General features: G+C 37.7%; 1 pseudogene; it reads left to right on the forward strand.

The window, feature by feature from the left end:
* Positions 1–1535: 1535 nt before the first annotated feature.
* LOC112738588 (small nucleolar RNA R71) lies at positions 1536–1637 on the forward strand (annotated as a pseudogene).
* The last annotated feature ends 4304 nt before the right edge of the window (positions 1638–5941 follow it).

Genomic DNA, 5941 nt, shown 5'->3' on the forward strand with positions numbered 1-5941 from the left:
ACAAAATCAGCTGGGAAGATAAACTCTTCTACTTTCACCAACAAATCTTCCACCACACCATGGAGGAATTTGAATGTCCTATCTGCCAATTGAAGAGCCATTCTTGTAGGTTGGCCTCTTCTATCCTCATTCTTTTCATCATGGCCAAGGACATAAGTTTGATGCTGGCTCCCAGATCACATAGTGCCTTCTTAATGTTGATATCCCTATGATGTAGGGAATTTGGAAGCTCCCAGGGTCCTTCATCTTTTGGGAATACTTCTTTTATATGATGGCACTACATTCTTCAATGAGCACCACAGTTTCCTTTTCATCCCAGTTTCTCTTCCTTGTCATGAGCTCCTTTAAGAGCTTGGCATAGAGTGGCATTTGCTATAATGCCTCAGCAAAGGGTATATTAATTTGAAGCTTCTTAAAGATCTCCAAGAACCTAAAAAATTGCCTGTCCTTCCCGTCTTTCCTCAGCCTTTGTGGATAGGGTGCTTTTGGCACATAGGGCTTCAGGACTTGTTTTAGTGGGGGTGGTTCAAGTGTCTCTTCTTCCTTCTTGATTTTTGGCTCACTTGCAGCTTATTCTTCTTGCTTGTTGTGACTTGAGGATACCTCAATTATCACCTTCCCACTCCTTAATGTGATGGCCTTGCATTCCCCTATTGGGTTGGCCATGGTATCACTAGGGAATGTATGTGTGGGCATTAATATTTGCTTGGACAAGCTTCCTAGTTGTGCTTCTAGTTTTGAGATTTCTACCCCTTGGTTCCTCATGTTGGATCTGGCCTCCTCTTGGATTGCATTCATCTTCTTTTCAGCTTGCACTTGTCTCTCTGCAACAGCAGGAATACTCCCTATCAATTGTGCCATAGCAGCCTTCAATCTTGCAAAGTTGCTGCTGATATCACATGGTTGTAGGGCTGAGGATGATACATCTTGAGGGTGGTTATTGTATTGTTGTTGTGTAGAATGGTAGGTGTATTTTATGAGCTGTGGTAGGGTCTGTTGTTGCTTGATTGATGGTTGGAGTTATGGTTATTGTGTTGGTTAGAGTGGTATGATTTGTGATTTTGGTTGTGGTTTTGTTGGTTTTCTCCCCCAAAATTTGGGTGATTATTCCAACTTGGGTTGTATGTCTTGGCATTGGGATTATATGGTGGTCTAAAGGAATTGTTCACAGAGTTGGCTTGCTCCTATTCACCTTCAACTACTGGGTTCTCTTCCTCTTATGTAGGTTCTTGAATATGGATAGATGAGACTTGGTTCTTCTCTATTTGTTTGATTAGAGCTGCTAGTTGAGCTGTGATCACTTTGTTTTGAGCTAACAGAGCATCCATGGAATCAAGCTCCATTACTCCTCTCTTTTGGGTCTTTTCAGAGGCATAAAAATACTCATTGTTGGCAACAGTTTTAATGATATCTATGGCCTCTTCAATGGTCTTCTTCTTGTTGTGAGAACCTCCTGAAGAGCGGTCTAGAGCCTTCTTGGATTCATATGACAACCCCTCATAGAAGATATGCAGTTGTACCCATTCATTGAACATATCCGAAGGGCACTTCCTTGTCAAGTCTTTGTATCTCTCCCATGCTTCATAGAGAGTCTCTCCATCTTGTTGTCTAAATGTTTGGACCTCACCTCTCAGCCTATTGATTCTTTGTGGAGGGTTGAACCTTGCTAAAAACTTGTTTACAACATCTTCCCAAGTGGTAAGGCTTTCTTTAGGGAACGATTCCAGCTACTTTAATGCCTTGTCCCTAAGAGAGTAGGGAAACAAGAACAGTTTGTAGGTGTCCAGATGAACACCATTTGATTTCATAGTATCACAAATCCTCAAGAATGTAGTTAGATGTTGGTTGGGGTCTTCTTGAGCATTTCCTCCAAAGGAACAATTATTCTGAACAAGAGTGATGAGCTGTGGTTTGAGCTCAAAGTTGTTGACATGTATGTTGGGTGTCAAGATGCTACTCCCACAATTCCCAAGATTGGGATTTATGTAGGAGCCTAGCACTCTGCTTTCTTGTGGAGCATGGTTGCCAACAGCTTCTTCATGGTGGTTATGTGCTTCTCCTTCCATGGTTTGAGTTGGATCCTCTTCTTCTTCTTTCTCATCAACCACTCTTTTGCTTCTTGCCACTGCTTCTCTTTTTAATCTCAGGAATGTTCTCTCTGGTTCAGAATCGTAGGAGATATCAGCTCTTCTTCTCCCTGTCATACACAAAACAGAATACACAAAAGAAAAAAGTTATCACCCTTTTGAAGAAGGGTGGGTAAGTCAAAAATTAAGTGGTGCAAAATATCGAATAGTTAGTGTGCTTTTTGTTAGTGTTAATGTATAAACAATGAAAAATTAAAAGAAATGAAGAATAAAAGATGAAATTAAAGGGACTAACAAAGATAAAGAAAATGCTTAATCTAAATTCTCATCAACTTAATCATTGTCAAATCAAAATCAATCCCCGGCAATGGCACCATAAAACTTGATGAGACGAAATTCAGTCCCCATATAAAATGAATTCGCTCTTTGGCAAGCGCACCAAAGTATCGTCAAGTAATAACCCACAGTGGAGTGGGATCGTATACACAGAGATTGATTGATTGAGAAATTTTAGTTGATGAATGAATTTAGTTAAGCTAATCAATGGAGAGAGTATTAGGTGCAGAAAATTAAATAATAGAATTATAAATGGCTCAAATGTAAAAGAAAGCTATAAAGTGCAGAAAATTAAATGGCAAGAATGTAAAGAACTGAAACATAAATGGCTGAATTGTAAATGGGAATGGGGAATAACAGAATGTAAGAAAGCTATAAAGAATGTGGAAGATAAGAATATGGGGAATTCATTGGGATTAAGAGATGTTGCTCTCTTTGGATTAAATTCAGCTAATCTCTTCTTCAATCATGCAACTCATTGACCTCTTGGCAATCATGATTGATTAAATCCCAATCCCTTGGTGATTCAATCTCTCAAATCTTGATAATCAGCCAATTCCTTGGTCTAATTGCTCATGAAGAGAGATATTCTTGGTCCCTGATTATACCACACATCATTATAGATCCAAATAGTAGGTGGATTATATGTCACCATATCCAATCCCAAAACCTAGATCTACTCAAGTGTGAGAAGGGATTTCAAGCATGGTTTCATGTTTCCTTTTCCAAGGTTCCCATGAAACCCATTTTGCATTCAACCTCTTTTCCAAGATGATTGAACCCTAGCATGAAGAAGAAATTTCTTCTAGCACATCAAAGAGAAGATGAAGAGAAGAAGAAATTCACTCTCATTAATCCATCAAGTACAACAGAGCTCCCTCTGCCAATGAGAGGGAGTTTAGCTACTCAGAGCTTAGAGAAAACTACAAGAGATGGAAGAGATGAAGTGTAAAGTAAAAACTAAACTAAACCTGCCAATCCAACCCCCTTTTCAGTATTTCTAGGGGTTATTTATACTACTCCTATAACTAGAATTAAGAAAATACAAAAGAGAAAAGAAAATTACAACTGGAGGGAAAAGGAAAAACCCATGAAATGATGCACGTGCCTGGTGTGTGTTGGCGTTTGATTGGTGATGAGCGGATAATTTATACGCTTTTTGGCATTGTTTTTAGTATGATTTAATATATTTTAATTATATTTTTATTAGTTTTTAATTAAAAATCACATTTCTGGACTTTACTATGAGTTTGTGTATTTTTCTGTAATTTCAGGTATTTTCTGGCTGAAATTGAGGGAGCTGAGCAAAAATCTGATTCAGGCTGAAAAAGGACTGCTGATGCTGTTGGATTCTGACCTCCCTGCACTCAAAATAGATTTTCTGGAGCTACAGAACTCCAAATGGCACGCTCTTAAATGCGTTGGAAAGTAGACATCCAGGGATTTCCAGCAATATATAATAGTTCATACTTTGCTCAAGGATAGATGACGGAAACTGGCGTTCAATGCCAGTTCCATGTTGCAGTCTGGCGTCAAACACTAGAAACAGGTTACAAATGGGAGTTGAACGCCAGAAATAGGTTACAACCTGGCGTTCAACTCCAGAAACAGCCTAGGCACGTGAGAAGCTTAAGTCTCAGCCCCAGCACACACCAAGTGGGCCCCAGAAGTGGATTTTTGCACCATCTATCATAGTTTAGTCATTTTCTGTAAACCTAGGTTACTAGTTTAGTATTTAAACAACTTTTAGAGGTCTATTTCACACCTCATGACATTTTAGATCTGAACTTTGTACTCTTTGATGGCATGAGTCTCTAAACTCTATTGTTGGGGGTGAGGAGCTCTGCTGTGTTTCGATGAATTAATGCAACTACTTCTGTTTTCTATTCAAACACGCTTGTTTCTATCTAAGATGTTCATTCGCACTTCAATATGATGGATGTGATGATCCGTGACACTCATCACCATCCTCAACTTATGAACGCGTGCCTGACAACCACCTCCATTCTACCTTCGATTGAATGAATATCTCTTGGATTCCTTAATCAGAATCTTCGTGGTATAAGCTAGAATCCATTGGCAGCATTCTTGAGAATCTGGAAAGTCTAAACCTTGCCTGTGGTATTCCGAGTAGGATTCAGGGATTGAATGACTGTGACGAGCTTCAAACTCACAAGAGTTAGGCGCAGTGACAGACGCAAAAGGATCAACGGATCCTATTCCAGCATGAGTGAGAACCGACAGATGATTAGCCGGGCGGTGACAGCACACTTGGACCTTTTTCACTGAGAGGACGGATGGTAGCCATTGACAATGGTGATCCACCAACACACAGCTTGCCATAGGAGGAACCTTGCGTGCGTGAAGAAGAAGACAGGGAGAAAGCAGAAATTCAGAAGACAAAGCATCTCCAAAACTCCAACATATTATCTATTACTGCAGAACAAATATTTATTTCATGCTCTTTTATTTTTCGCAATTCAAACTGATAAATATAATTGATATCCTGACTAAGAGTTACAAGATAACCATAGATTGCTTCAAAACAACAATCTCCGTGGGATTCGACCCTTACTCACGTAAGGTATTACTTGGACAACCCAGTGCACTTGCTGGTTAGTTGTGCGAATTTGTGAGAAATAGTAATATTGACATTGACATACAAAATTTCGTGCACCAAGTTTTTGGCGCCGTTGCTGGGGATTGTTCGAGTTTGAATAACTAACGGTTTATCTTGTTGCTTAGATTAGGAAAATTTTGTCTTTTGAGTCAGAGTCTTTTACTTTCTTTTCAAAAATCTTTCAAAAATTTTTATTTTTCTTTATTAATCTGTGATTTATCTTTAAGTCTTTTATTATTGTTCTTGTTAAAACTTTAGAATCCTTATTTTCTTTTTCAAAAATTTTTTGAAATTTGATTTTTTTACTAATAATTGAGTTTTTCTATTTGAGTTTAGTTTTACATTTTAAGTTTGGTGTCAATTGCATATTTTATATTTTCCTTTAAATTTTCAAATTTGTGTCCTTTGTTTTTCCTGGATCTTCAAGTTGTTCTTGTTTAATTTTCTTGTTTGATCTTTAGTTTTTCTTGTTCTGTTTCTTTTCTTTTTTTTCTTGTGCTTTTTCAAAACATTAGCTCTCAAAAAAAAAATTTTATTCTTAGTTATGAAAAATACTTCTTCAAAACAAGTGTTACATTTACAGCTCAATTGGCTAGAGCGTTGGTCTATGTTCTTGGTAATTGGGTATCTTCTTTTTAAAATCTTTTTCAAAAATAATGTTTCTTTGATTAAATCTTTTGCCAAACCTTATGTTTGGTGTCTTCTTGTTGATCTTTCTATAATTTTCGAAAATTTTATTGTGATTTTCTAAAAATTTTAAGTTTGGTGTTCTTTCTTCATGTTCTTGTTGTTCTTGTGAGTCTTCAAGGTGTTCTTGAGTTTTCCTTGTGTCTTGATCTTAAAATTTTAAGTTTGGTGCTCCTTGGTGTTTCCCTCCAAAATTTTCGAAAATAAGGAG

Source organism: Arachis hypogaea, chromosome 13, assembly GCF_003086295.3.
Source record: "Arachis hypogaea cultivar Tifrunner chromosome 13, arahy.Tifrunner.gnm2.J5K5, whole genome shotgun sequence".
Lineage (NCBI taxonomy): Eukaryota > Viridiplantae > Streptophyta > Magnoliopsida > Fabales > Fabaceae > Arachis > Arachis hypogaea.